The sequence below is a fragment of the Choloepus didactylus genome, chromosome Y, assembly GCF_015220235.1.
Source record: "Choloepus didactylus isolate mChoDid1 chromosome Y, mChoDid1.pri, whole genome shotgun sequence".
In the NCBI taxonomy this organism is placed as follows: domain Eukaryota; kingdom Metazoa; phylum Chordata; class Mammalia; order Pilosa; family Megalonychidae; genus Choloepus; species Choloepus didactylus.
The window spans coordinates 54,399,931-54,414,344 of NC_051335.1; the positions used below are offsets into that span (position 1 = coordinate 54,399,931).

The 14,414-nt window shown below is 36.1% G+C and overlaps 1 protein-coding gene and 1 pseudogene across 1 annotated transcript in view; both read right to left on the bottom strand.

Moving 5' to 3' along the window:
- Positions 1–14,414, bottom strand: part of LOC119524142 (coagulation factor VIII-like) — a gene marked incomplete at its 5' end in the record, with an annotated part of 623,301 nt that overhangs the window by 476,754 nt on the left and 132,133 nt on the right.
- Positions 1–14,414, bottom strand: part of LOC119523973 — an 84,951-nt pseudogene that overhangs the window by 68,721 nt on the left and 1,816 nt on the right.

Consider the following 14,414-nt stretch of genomic DNA (forward strand, 5'->3'; position numbering starts at 1 on the left):
TCAATTACAAATAAAGAGACTGAATCAGTCATCATGAACTCCCCAACAAAGAAAAGCCCAGGATCAAATGGCTTCACAGGTGAATTCTACCAAACATTCTGTTAATAATTAACACCAATCCTGCTCAAATTCTTCCAAAAAATTGAAGAGGGGGGGAACACTACCTAACTCATTCTATGGAGCCAACATTGCCCTAACACCAAAGCCAGATAAAGAGACTGTGAGAAAAGAATATTACAGACCAATTTCTCTAATGAATATAGAAGCAAAAATCATCAACAAAATACTTGCAAATTGAATCCAACAGCACATTAAAAGGATTATACACCATGATCAAGTGGGTTTTATCCCAGGTATGCAAGGGTGTTTCAACACAAGAAAAGCAATGAATGCAATATACCACATTAACAAATTGAAGGGGAAAACCACATAGCCATCTCGATTGATGCAGAAAGGCATTTGACAAAATCCTGCATCCTTTCTTGATCAAAACACTTTGAATGATAGGAATAGAAGTAAATTTCCTCAACATGATAAAAGGCATACACGAAAACCCACAGCTAACATCATACTCAATAGTGAATGACGGAAAGCTTTCCCTCTAAAATTGGGAACAAGACAAGAATGCCCACTGTCACTTCTATTATTCGACATTGTGCTGGGAGTTTTAGCCAGAGCAGTTGGGCAAGAATTCACTATTTGCAGATGGCATGATCCTATATATGGAAAGTTCCAAAGAATCTATAACAAAGGTACTAGAGCCATTAAAGTTCAACAAAGGGGCAGTATAAAAGATCAACACACAAAAATCAGTATTGTTTCCATACACTAGTAATCAGAAATCTCAGGAGGAAATCTAGAAAAAAATTCCACACAAATTAAAGAATCAAATGTCTAGGAGTAAATTTAACCAAGGATATAAAGGACTTGAACACAGAAAACTACAAAACATTGCCTTAAAGAAGTCAAAGCAGACCTAAATAAATGGAAGGACATGCCATGTCCCTGGGTTGTAAAACTAAGTATCATTAAGATGCCAATTCTACCCAAATTGATTCACAGATTCAAAGAATTTCCAATCAAAATTCCAACAGCCTATTTTGCAAAAAATGGAAAAGCCAAACATCAAACTTATTTGGAAAGGGAAGAAACTGCAAATAGCCAAAAACACCTTGCAAAAGAAGAATAAAGTTGGAGGATTCACATTCCTGACTTTAAAGCATATTACAAAGCTACAGTGGTCAAAACAGCATGGTATTGGCATAAAGACAGATAAATGGAATAGAATTGAGACTTCAGAAACAAACCCACACATCTATGGCCAACTGATTTTTGACATGGCTGTCAAGTCCATTCAACTGGGAAATAACAGTCATCTTCAAAAAATGGTACTCTGAGAACTGGATATCCATATCCAAAACAATGAAATAGGATATCTTTCTTAAACTCTATACAAAAAATTAACTCAAAATCGACCAAGGACCTAAATATAAGAGCCAGGACCATAAAACTCCTAGAAAAAAATATAGGGAGACATCTTCAAGATACTGTAGTTGGCAATGGTTTCTCAGCCTTTATACCCAAAGCACAAGTAATGAAAGAAAAAATTGTTTAATAGGACCTCCTCAAAATTAAATGTTTTTGTGCTTCAAAGGACATTGTCAAGTAAGTGAAACGGCAGCCTACTCAATGGGAGAAAATATTTGGAAATGACATATCAGATAAGGGTTTAACAACCAGAATATAAATAGAAATCCTAAAAAGATAGAAAAAAAAACCAATTTAAAAAAATGGGCCAAACACTCAGCAAATGAACTCATTACCTTTCCCCCTACATGGGACATGACTCCCAGGGGTGTGAATCTCCCTGGCAATGTAGGATATGACTCCTGGGAATGAACCTGGACCCGGCATTGTGGGATTGAGATGATGTTCGTGACCAAAGAGGGAAGAGAAATGAAACAAAATAACGTCTCAGTAGCTGAGAGATTTCAAATGGAGTCGAGAAGTTACTCTGGAGGGTATTCTTATGAGCTATATAGGTATCACCTTTTAGCCTTTAGTGTGTTAGAATGGCTAGAGGGAAGTACCTGAAGCTGTCAAACTGCACCTAGTGACCTTGATTCTTGAAAGACAATTGCATAACTATAGATTGCATAGTGTGACTGTATGATTGTGAAAACCTTGTGGCTTGCACTCCCTTTATCCAGTGTATGGACAGATGAGTGGTAAAATGGGGACAAAAATTAGATGAAGAATAGGGTGGGATGGAGGGGATGGAAGGATTTAGGTGTTCTTTTTTGCTTTTATTTTTAATTTGGAATAAGGAAAAGGTTCAAAAATTGATTCTGGTGATGAATGCACAACTGTATGATGGTGCTGTGAATAACTGATTGTACACTTTGAATGACTGTATATTAAGTGATTATATCTCAATAAAATTGCAAATAAAAAACAACAACAAAAAGGGCAAAAGACTTGAATAGACATTTCTCCAAAGAATATGAATGGCTAAAAAGCACATGAAAAGATGCTCAATATCACTAGCTATTAGGGAAATGCAAATGAAAACCAAAATGAGATACCATTTCACACCTACTAGAATGGCCACTGTTAAAAAAATGGAAAATTACAAGTGTTAGAGAGGATGCGGAGAAATAAGAACATTCACTCACTGCTAGTAGGAATGTAAAATGGTGCATTCACAGTGGAAGAAAATTTCGCAAGTAGGGTGTGTGAACATATCTCAATTAAACTGTATTAAAAAAAGTAAATGAACAATGAGTGGAGGAAGGGAATGGGATGTTTTGAATATTCTTTTTTATTTTAATTTTCATTTTATTTTTGGAAGTAATGAAAATGTTCAATGTTTGATTCTGGTGATGAAAGCACAACTATATGATGATACTGTGAATAACTGATTGTGCACTTTGAATGACTGTATATTAAGTGATTATATCTCAATAAAATTGCAAATAAAAAACAACAACAAAAAGGGCAAAAGACTTGAATAGACATTTCTCCAAAGAATACGAATGGCTAAAAAGCACATGAAAAGATGCTCAATATCACTAGCTATTAGGGAAATGCAAATGAAAACCAAAATGAGATACCATTTCACACCTACTAGAATGGCCACTGTTAAAAAAATGGAAAATTACAAGTGTTAGAGAGGATGTGGAGAAATAAGAACACTCACTCACTGCTAGTAGGAATGTAAAATGGTGCATTCACAGTGGAAGAAAATTTCGCAGTTCCTCAGGAAGCTAAATATAGAATTACCATATGATCTGGCAATCCTGCTACTAGGCATATATACAAAAGAACTGAAAGCAGGGACATGAATGGACATTTGCACAGCGATGTTCATAGTGGCATTATTCACAATTGCAAAAAGATGGAAGTAACCCAAGTGCCCATCAACTGATGAATGGATAAACAAAATGTGGTATATACATATGATAGAATATTATTCTGCTGTAAGAAGAAATGAAGACCTGATGCATGTGACAACATGGATGAACCTTGAGGACATTATGTTGACTCAAATAAACTGGACAGGACAAATATTGTATGAGCTCACTAATATGATCTAATTATAATAAGCAAATTTATGGAGTTGAAATCTAGAATATAGGTTACCAGGAGATAGAATGAGGGCAGAGAATGTGGAGCTGATGCTTACTTTGTGCAGAATTTTTAATTAGGTTGATTGTAAATGTTTGGCAATGGGTAGTGGTGATGACAGGACATTATTGTGAGTGTAATTAACAGTGTTGAATTATGAGTGTGATTTTGGTTGAAAGGGGAAGTTTAGGGTCTTGTATGTCAGTAGAAGGAAAGCTAGAGGATAAAACATGAGACTGTATAACATAGTGAACCTTGTAGGCAATGACTGGGGTTAATAATACAAATATAATGTCCTAGTTTGCTAATGCTACAGAATGCGAAACACCAGAGATGGATAGGCTTTTATAAAACGGGGGTTTATTTCATTACACAATTACAGTCTTAAGGCCACAAAGCGTCCAAGGTAGCACATCAGCAATCGGGTACCCTCACCGAAGGATGGCCAATGGCCTCCGGAAAACCTCTGTTAGCTAGGAAGGCAGCTGGCATCTGCTCCAAAGCTCCGGCCTCAAAACGGCTTTCTCCCAGGACGTTCCTCTCTAGCAAGCTTACTCCTCTTCAAAACATCACTCCCAGCTGCACTCTCTTTCTCCCCCCGAGTCAGCTCATTTATATAGCTCCACCGATAAGGGCCCACCCTGAATGGGCCGGGCCACGCCTCCATGAGAACATCTCATCAGAATCATTGCCCACAGCTGGGTGGGGCACATTCCAAGCAAATCCAACCAGCACCAAAAACGTCTGCCCCACACAAGACCACAAAGATAATGGCATTTGGGGGACACAATACACTCAAACAGGCACATTCCACCCCCTGGACCCCAAAATGACATTATCTTTCCAAATACAAAATATATTCATTCCATCACAATATCACAAAAACTTAAATCATTTCAGTAACAATAGTCAAGTACAAAATCCCATCAAAATCAATTACAGGCATGGCCAGTTCTAAGGCATAATTTTCCTTTAGCTGTGATCTGTGAACCTAGAAGAAGTTATGTGCTCCCAATATACAAAGGACAGACATTCATAGGATAAACACTTCCATTGCCATAAGGAGAAACAGTAAGGAAAACAGGGTTAACAGGAGCAAAACAGTTCCTAAAACCCGCAGGACAAACTCCCTTAGATTTCAAAGTCTGAGAGTCATTAACAGAACGATGTTGCATCCTTGGGGCTTGAGAGAGCGGGAGTCTAACCCTTCCTAAGGGCCTTTGTGGCAGCCCTTTTCTCTCCAAATGCTTGGGTGAATGCTCCAACATTTCCACACATTGGGGAGACCACCTTCTCGGCCCCACCCTCCTCAAACATCGGGGCAGCTCCCGGATTTCCTTCCATCTCCAGGGCACATGCTCAACCCCTTCAGAACAGTGGGGTGGCAGCCAGGCTCTCCCCAATTTCCTGGAAATGTGCTCCACCCTCTTTGGGACCTGAGGTGGCAAAACTCTTCCAGAGCATTGAGGCGGAAAGCCCGCCCTCGACCTCCAGGGCAAACTCACCCTTCCCATGCATGTGGGCTGCTCCGCTTTCCCAGCCTGAGACCTCCTGACTCCAGACCTCAACCTCCATGGCTCTGTCTTTGAAAAGATTTTTCCTTTAATTTTTTCCTTGTCTGTCTCCTCCAGTCCAGACCGGCAATGGCTCTGTCTATAAAGATCTCGCAAAAATTCTGTTGGCTTTGCATGAAGCACACAGGGGTCAAAGCCATTAGACAATAGGACCTTCCACAAATCCTTTCTGGATAACTCCTTTTCCAATCTTGGCTTGTACTGAAATGGCGGCTGGCTTCCATGTTTGGTTACATCCTCACGTTGGGCTGTAGCTTCTGGGATTCCACCCCCTGGAAGCCTGTAATTTTCCAAGCCATCAACTTCTGGTTTCTTTGAACCCAAGAGTTCAGTTCTAAGTTCATCTCTCTCTGCTCGCATTTTACTATAAGCTGCAAGGAGAAGCCAGGATATGTCCTCCACATGTAGTCTGGAGATCTCCTCAGCTAAGTATTCCAGGTTGTTGCTTCCAGATTCTTCCTTCCATCTGACACCAGGACTCAATTTTGCCAAATTTTGTGCCACTTTAAAACAAGGATCACCTTTCTTCCAGTTTGCAACAACACATTCATCATTTCTGCTCAAGTCCTCATCAGAAGTATCTTTAGAGTCCATATTTCCACAAACAGTCTCTTTAAAGCAGTTTTGGCCTTTTCTATCAAGCTCCTCACAACTCTTCCAGAAACTCCCCCTTATCCATTTAAAAAGCCGTTCCAACATGTTTGGAATTTGCAAACTCAGCAGCAAAAGCACCCCACTTCTCTGGTACCAAAATCTGTCTTAGTTTGCTAATGCTACAGAATGCGAAACACCAGAGATGGATAGGCTTTTATAAAACGGGGGTTTATTTCATTACACAATTACAGTCTTAAGGCCACAAAGCGTCCAAGGTAACACATCAGCAATCGGGTACCCTCACCGAAGGATGGCCAATGGCCTCCGGAAAACCTCTGTTAGCTAGGAAGGCAGCTGGCATCTGCTCCAAAGCTCCGGCCTCAAAACGGCTTTCTCCCAGGACGTTCCTCTCTAGCAAGCTTACTCCTCTTCAAAACATCACTCCCAGCTGCACTCTCTTTCTCCCCCCGAGTCAGCTCATTTATATAGCTCCACCGATAAGGGCCCACCCTGAATGGGCCGGGCCACGCCTCCATGAGAACATCTCATCAGAATCATTGCCCACAGCTGGGTGGGGCACATTCCAAGCAAATCCAACCAGCACCAAAAACGTCTGCCCCACACAAGACCACAAAGATAATGGCATTTGGGGGACACAATACACTCAAACAGGCACATATAAGAATGTTCTTTCATGAACTAGTACAAATGTACACTATAACAAAGTGTTATCAACAGGGTGGTATATGGGAAAAATACACCTAATGCAGACTATGAATTATAGTTAAAAGAAATATTTTAATAGTCTTTCATTTGTTGTAGCAAAGGTACCACATCAATGCTAAGCGTCAATAAAAAGAGGGTATAAGGGGCATGGGATTTTTCTTTACGGAGTAATGAAAATGTTCTAAAATTGATTATGGTGATGAATACACAATTCTGTGAATATACGGCCAGCCATGGATGGCACTTTGGATGGACTGTGTGGTGTGTGAATACATCTCAATAAAACTGCTTAAAAAAAAAAAAAACAGTAAAGCAACTGCGACATTGTCCATGTCAACTAATTACCTTGGCACAAAATGGTGGCTTATCAATGAAGGTAGAATAGTGTTTCAAGAAAATAGAAAAGAGTGAGGTTAAACCCAATATCATATCATCGAGTAAGCATAATTTCCTCAGTGTTTTCCTAAATCCTCATCACTTGACAGTACTGCAAGTAAACCTCTCTCTATACCATTACCCAAATCAAAAACGCTTTTCTCATCAATCACACTTCCTTATTCTTCTAATCTTAGTGAGATATTACTTAATTAACAGATGCCAAGAAAGAAGCAAGATCTATGGAAATGAAAAGGCTTTACAGAAGTCAAGAGCTTTGAAATCTTGCTGACTGAGTTTGAATTCTGGCCCAACCCTTCATGTGTAACTTTGAGTAAGTCACTTGACCTCTCTGAACTTCTGTGTCCTTATGTGTAAAACAGGGAGAAGACTTACCTTTATAGAGTTTTTGTCAGGCACCTTGCAAAGTTCTCGATACTTTTATAAATATACAATATATAAATATACTTAATAAAATGTATTATAATAAACTGTGCTAAACCAGGACAATTTATTTTTAATTGTAAATTTAATACTTTTCATATGAAATCTGCAATATTTGTATGACACACAAGCTAGATTCAAGTTCCAAGCTCCAAAAGGTATGAAAAATGTTTTGATTTATATTTTTCCTATGGAAGGATGTTGTTTCATTTCTCCATTGAACCATATCATAAGGAGTACTCTCCAACAAGTTGGACACGCTCTTTTCTTTAGCATACTATAAATATTTCAAAATAGGGTAACAAGAAGATACCCTCATCATAGTAAGTTATGCTCATCAATATATTTTATTATAATTGGAAATGCTACATAATTATATTTTTAACTAAGATTCCATCTTATAGTCAGGCATCAAATTATTGCAGCTTGGAAGGTAAAATATGCACACTTGTGTGCTTGTAAAGCACTAAACAACAAACTATTCCCTGCCCAACTAAAAGGATGGCAGTCTATTCTTCTTGTTAAAAGGATACTACCAAGTTTAAACATAAATGGTATCATTTTTCATCCTATGTAACAGGGACATTAAACTCTAGTGTCTAACCCAGGGTAGTGAATCTCCCTGGCAAAGTGGAATATGACTCCCGGGGAGGAATGTAGACCTGGCATCGTGGGATGGAGAACATCTTCTTGACCAAAAGGGGGATGTGAAAGGAAATGAAATAAGCTTCAGTGGCAGAGAGATTCCAAAAGGAGCCAAGAGGTCACTCTGGTGGGCACTCTTACGCACACTTTAGACAACCCTTTTTAGGTTCTAAAGAATTGGGGTAGCTGGTGGTGGATACCTGAAACTATCAAACTACAACCCAGAACCCATGAATCTCGAAGACAGTTGTATAAAAATGTAGCTTATGAGGGGTGACAAGGGGATTGGGAAAGCCATAAGGACCACACTCCACTTTGTCTAGTTTATGGATGGATGAGTAGAAAAATAGGGGAAGGAAACAAACAGACAAAGGTACCCAGTGTTCTTTTTTACTTCAATTGCTCTTTTTCACTCTAATTATTATTCTTGTTATTTTTGTGTGTGTGCTAATGAAGGTGTCAGGGATTGATTTGGGTGATGAATGTACCACTATGTAATGGTACTGTAAACAATCAAAAGTACGATTTGTTTTGTATGACTGCATGGTATGTGAATATATCTCAATAAAATGAATAATAAAAAAAAAGAAAACCTTGTAGATCACATTCCCATTATCCAGAGTATGGATGATGATTAGAAAAATGGGGAGAAAAACTAAATGAAAGACAGGGTGGGAAGGGGAATGATTTGGATGTTCTTTTTTACTTTTATTTACTATTGTTAATTTAATTCTTTCTGTTGTAAGGAAAATGTTCAAAAATAGACTGGGGTGATGAATGCACAACTATACAATGGTACTGTGAACAACTGATTGCACACAATGGATGACTGCATGGTATGTGAATATATATCAATAAAACTGAATTAAAAATAAATGCCCATCAAACCAAGAATAGCAAGGAGTGCCCTCATTACATAAGGGACATTTACATAAATCTCTACCCAACATCATATTGAAGAGTAAATGCTCTCTCTGAGATGAGGAATTTAGGCAAGTGTGTCCACTATTAACATTCTTATTTACCATTAGACAGTAGGTTCTAACTAGTGCAACAACACATTAAAATAAATAAATTGCATGCAGACTGAAAGGGAAGAAATAAAATTACCTTTATTCACAAATGACTTAATTGCACAATAAAAAAAACTGTTGGGAAATTTAAAAAATCTACTAGAAATAGTAAGTGATATTTCAGTGTCACAAGAAAAAGATGGTATAAAAAAGTCAATCACTTTTCTATATGCTATAAGCAACAATCAGAAAATGAAATAAAAACATCATTTTCAATAAAATAAAAGTAGCACATTATTTGAGCCAAAAAATGAATGAAGCATATGCAATAATTGAATACTTCAAACCATAAAACTTTTCTGAGAGAAATTAAAAAGACAACTATCTTTAAAATTACACCTTCTCCATGGACTGGGAGACTCAGTATTGTCAAAATATTAAATTAGTCCAAATTAAGTTAGTGTCTATATATTCAGTACATTCCTAAACAAGATCAAATAAATATACTTAAAAAATAAGGTTTAATTTCAGATAAATTTTAGTTTTACAGAAAAGTTTCATAGAAAGCAAAGTGATTTCCCATATAACTTACAAACATGTAATTTTCTCTATTTTTAACATATTGGATTAATTTGTTACATTTGGTGCAATTAATGAGCCAATACAGACACAATAGTAACTCAGTCTACAGTTTACATTCCAGTTCAATAGTTTTTGACAAATACATCTTGTCATGTGTTCATCATTGTGGTATCTTACAGAATAGTTTGTCCTAAAAATATCATGGGCTTTGCATATTCACCCCTCTGCTCACTTCCAGAGTCTGTGGCAAACATTGTTATTTTGTTGTATAGTTTTTGCCTTTTCCAGAATATCATATAGTTAGAGCCATATGCTAACAGGTTTTCAGACTAACTTCTTTTACTTAAAATCATTTACAATCTATATCTTTTCCTGACTTGTTATGCATTTATTTTTTATTGTGGAATAATTTTCATTGTGTGCCTATACCATGCCACCCGCAACTAAAAGGAAGCCCGGGTAGCTATACTAATATCGGACAAATAAACTTTAAATGCAAACCTGTCATAAGAGACAAAGAAGGATACTATATATAAATAAAAGGGATAATTCACCAAGAAGGAATAACAATTAAAATGCTTACGTACCCAGACATAACATCTAGACAGAGGTTCAATAAGGAAATTGAGAACATAAGTGATGTGATAAATGAATTAGGCTTAGCAGACATATATAGATCATGATGTCATAAATTACCAAGATAAAAAAAAAATCTAGTGTATAACTCCAATTCATGTCTCCTCATTTAGCCCAGACACATTTTATATCTGTTTACACAGCCCTTAAATCCATTATCAATACTGAAAATGCAGTAAACAAAAAATGTTATTTAACTTGAATGTCTTTGTTCAGAATTTTCATTGCAGTAAAATAAATTAAGCAATTTAATTTTTTATGACTAAAGATAGTATGGAAAATAAAGAATAGTCATTTTGAATGACCACAAGGATCATGCCCCTAATACCCAGCAGAATCATGCCTGCCACAGAATGGGCAGTGAGTAACTGCTGAATATTATAAACATGATGTGCAAGGTGACTGAAAAAGAACTGAGCACTTTCAAAAATAGACTATTCATAACTTCCTTATATACAGATTCCCCAAGAATCTCATGTTTATACCATCTCTTTCTCACAGCCTTGAAGAAAGGAAGCAACACACAGTGCTGCCATTTCAACTTAAAATATTACCTACAGTGCTTATAATTCTTGACTGTTTAATCCCAAGTACCTGTAGTTGAAGTTGTTAACATAAATCTATACTTATCAGTTACTATATTTCTCTTCCTCCCTTCAGCAAAACTTGGCCTTACTTCTTAGGTCTCATCTAAATATTCCAAATTTCGGGAAGAATGCCTGGAATCCTTAGAATTTTTAGGAACTCTGGATTTCCCAGGATGATATGGAGTTTCCAATTCTCTTTTCCCTCTAGGGCATGTTTCTTTTTCTTTCTTTTATTTTCTGGTATCTGGAAACAACACTCATTTAAGTATAAAAAAATTCTTTGAAATAACAAAGCATCAGAAACACTAGCTTTCTGTCAAATAAACTGTTAAATAAAGTGTCAAATAAACAACCACTTTTAAAAATAACTTTGCAAACTTGTTTGCAATAATTTTCAGTTACATTCAAGGATTTTTTTTAAAAAACACACAGAAAGCAAAAATTTAACTTGCCACATGTCAGCCTTCCTCACACTAAAAGATCTGAAGTGGCTAACTAAAATTTATTCTTCCATAAGAAGCAAACAATCCAATTATAGACCCTGAAAAGAAGGTTTGTAAACTCTAAATTCACTCCAGGCCAGTATCAATCTATTATTAAAAATAATAATATAATCCCAAGCTCTTTAAGACAAGTGGAGTGTCCAAATGAAAGGAAAGATGTGTCATCCACTAGTCAGACCACATACAGATCATCACATTCATTTGTAATAGCCTATATAAAGTTTAACAAGGAAAAACTACCCTAGCGAGAATAAAGCAGGAGAGTGACATGCCTGGAAACTGTGTCACATGAGCAATGGTTAAAGAAAGAGAAGATTTCCAGGCGTATAGGTAATCAAGAAAAGAGATTTTTTTTCCATATAGCTCCAAAAGGCCAGCACCAGAACCAGGACCAGAACATAAATGATGGTATGAGGAATTGAATTAGCTCTATGCAAGGAAGAGCTATCCACAAATGCAAAATGCTGCCTTAGGTAGGTAGTGAGCCCTTTGTCATTAACTGTTCAATGAGGACATGTACCATCATCTTTAAGAGGTGTCACAGAAGGTATTCTTGCATTAAAGGGAGTGTGTACTTCCTAAATGTCCTCTAAAGTCACTTATATTTCTATGATTTATCATTAGTGCATGGCAAGTTAGGGCGATGGAAATTCCCAAAGAACATGCCAAGAAAGTTACAGACTAACATTAAACTTCTCTTAGGTATTAGTTATGTTATTTCTCCACATAATTTTGTTAGACTGAACAAATGCAGTAAAAACAAATTAAGCAGACACAAATAGCATTATATGTATATGATAATTGTGAAAGCATCTAACTAAAGATATTCTTGTGTAATTGGCTATTAACAATTTAATAAGTATTTTGCTAAATAAAAAAGTTTCTAAAAACACAAAGTTTTGTTTTATTCAGTAAATTATAAAACAGACACTGGTAGGGGGAAGAAAACGTGGGCTTTAGGAAATCCATATATTTTTTTTTTTGTCTATCGTTTGAATCACCCACAAACAAGAAGCATTTATACAGTATGCACAATCTTTTCTCAGGAAATCTAGATAATGAATTTTAATGATGAAATTATAGGAAGCAATCTCTATAAAATATGTAAAATACTGTGCTATTGATATTTACTATAAAATATATTTTGCATATTAAAACAAAATCATTGTAAACAGAAAGCTTATTGAATGCAGATGCAAGGACTACAGGAGGACAGGTCTAATTCACTAACAATCATTCTACCCATTTTCTTTCAGCTTGAGAAAGGTAACATTCTAAGGAAAACATCTCACAGTGACTCTCTTGATAGAATTCATTATTAACATGGCCTGGTTAATTCTTTCCTAATTGTCCACCTCATTATTGCCACACCATTATTGTCAAACCCTGTTGCTCAAGAAGAAAAGATGAAAGGATCACTAGTGCTAACCCTGTTCTATTTCACTGTGTCCTTAGAATCCAACAACGCACTAACCCTGTAACATTAGCCTGAAGGAACAATTTACTGTTTTACAACAATGAATACCAAAACACCAGAAAACCACTTAGCTGTGAATGCCCTTTCAGCTTTATCAATTTCAGCAAAATGACAGGTTAAATTATATCATTCACACCTGTCAGGAGCAGAGTCTTTACTAATTCAGTTTATACTGACCCAAAGATCCTCCCTCAGGCTAAGGTTGAATTTCAACCTACTGTTGAACAGATTGTGACACAAACACATGTCACTGACTCAGGTTTCTATCAAGACAATCTCTTCAGAATTCCACATGGATGACACACCACCCTGTCAAGAATTCGAAACCGAAGCTAAAGCAAGAATATATCTGCTCAACAAAGACTAAGTATATGGTAATCAATCTATCCAGAGGTCAAAGGATTATTTTCCCAAATCTTCTTTAAGATCCTCCATTCTTCTGGTATCATACTATAACACAATTTTTAAAGGGCTGTATGCTATATAAGAAATGATTGCTATAAATATTGTCTTAACAAGAAGTCTTAAAAATGTGGAGAAGTTTCAACTGTCATTCAACTTGTAAAGAAGAACACAAGGAAACAAATTAGCCTTTCTGTTCAATGTTTGCAGTTGGTAAAATGTTTGTTATTGTAGCTTTCCCTAGCTTAGCTGCACTGCTCTATCCACAGCATCAATGGAAAAGCTTTAGCTAAGCTACACCTACACTGAGTTTGGAAAGAGACTGTAAAGAGCCTGTATTATTCCATATATGTTCAATTTTTACTATGCATGAGAATATTTTATACTGCAAGTTGAGTCTTTGAAAAAGTATCTGTCTGCAATGAAAACCAGGTAATGTATTTGATAAATTACAGTAAATGATGAAAAAATATTACCAACCAATACTGATGCTATACACGCATACATACCCAAAGATTCTTATATTAACTGTGAAGAATTATCTATTCAAAATAATATTTTAAATGTTTATCCATGATTTTACAGGAAGATTTCTAAAATATCACAATTTATCAGTGAGTCAGAATTTAACTATTACATTTCAATACAAGACTTTAGAATCAAAATACTCAACCATTTAACCTATATTTGCAAATAGAACAATTATTGTGAAAGCAAATATAATGTTACTTGATCCATCATTGTAACTCAGTCTTTATAATTATTGAGAGAGAAAATTATGCTAAACTCAAATATCATTTTATGTGTACAGGTGCTGTGGAATATAAAGAAGCACTGATGAGAACATGTTAAACATGATGTTTTTATTTCTGGCCACCTGAAGCAATGCTCTCCTCTAATCTAAAACAGCCAAAAACTAAACAATTTATCTTAAAACCTAAATTTAAACTCCCCAAGCCAATCTTTTCCTATATTTAACACATTTCCTCCTTGTGTATATTTACACAATATTGTTAAATGTTCATTAAATTATTTGTAAAGAAAAATAAGCCAATTCCAATTTAATTATATAGAGACCATTACAATGTCAAAATAGTCAAGGCTAACATTGGCACTTCAAATAGGTTTTCCCATTCTACCAATATGTTCTCCCAGTAGTCAACAGACAACATGCCAGATCTGTGATATTTTCCAGGTTCTAACATCTAAATCAGGTTCTATCATTTAAA